Source organism: Callorhinchus milii, unplaced genomic scaffold (assembly GCF_018977255.1).
Source record: "Callorhinchus milii isolate IMCB2004 unplaced genomic scaffold, IMCB_Cmil_1.0 Scaffold3, whole genome shotgun sequence".
Classification (NCBI taxonomy): domain Eukaryota; kingdom Metazoa; phylum Chordata; class Chondrichthyes; order Chimaeriformes; family Callorhinchidae; genus Callorhinchus; species Callorhinchus milii.
In genome coordinates, this window is record NW_024704744.1 from 90,355,664 (window position 1) to 90,356,789 (window position 1,126).

Below are 1,126 nucleotides of genomic sequence, written 5' to 3' on the forward strand. Positions count from 1 at the left end.
AGTTTCCTTACTCCACACAACTCTGAGAAGACAATACTTGGTAAAGTCAGCTCTAAAGGTTGAAGAAATGGGATACAAATTCGTAGACATGTTTTCTTCCTTCGAGCCAAAGCCCCCGACAGGTAAGGTGATCCCAACTGGGAAAACCATAACTGTGCATTGATCCGCAGTCAGCACTTAACAACACTACCTTAAAGAGACAGGTCATCCTGTCATCTGGGCATTACATTATAATTAATAATAATGATCCTTGCATTTGATATAGCGCCTTATCACATCTTTGAGACGTCTCAAAGCGCTTCACAAAATGTACTGTAATGTGAATTCACTGTATCTTTTGCGGGAGAAACGTGGCAGCTATTGCACACAGTAGAGTCCTATAAACAGTCTGAGTGAGCAATTTTTTAAAAAAAAGTTATTTTGTTTTGAAAGGATTATTATCCCTGGAAAAGCGATGTGTCAATCATCTAACAACCGAGTTCCTACTTACTGCTAGGTAAACAGAGGCGTGTGGAGTAAGGAAACTTGCACAACGTTTCACCCTGCCCAGGATTCAAACCCAGGTCCTCTCAATTGCGAGGCGAGTGCTCTAACCACTAAACTAGAGGACTCCAGGGAGGGGATTCAGGAGGACATCATATCACAGCAAATCGCTTGGGTGGTTTTTCCAAGTTCAATTCGGTGTAGGACTAATTTTCTGAAAGCATTGTTGCCCCTTTAAAAAATAAAATCATGATATCTGAATTATTATTATCTGTATTATCATTTATCACAGACAAGAACAGGTTACACTATGGCCATAGCAATCAATCAATCCATAATCAATCAATAAATAAAATCGTCCACATAATCGGGCTCTACGATAAAAGTGAAAAGAAAAATGGTTCTTTAATAAAACTCACCAGCAAGGGCTGGAAAAACAACAGGCAATTTGTGCAACACACCTACTGATTTAAGTGAATATCTTTCACCTTCAACTCATGAAAAACAATTCAAAAACCAGTGGAGAATGCCCAGTCTGGAGCAGAGGGAGGTAATAGTGGGGGCAAGGAGAGAGAGAAGGCAGGGAGGGTGGTGGGAGAGAAGGACAGAGTGGGAATAGCAGATAGAGGGCTGGTAGGAGAAG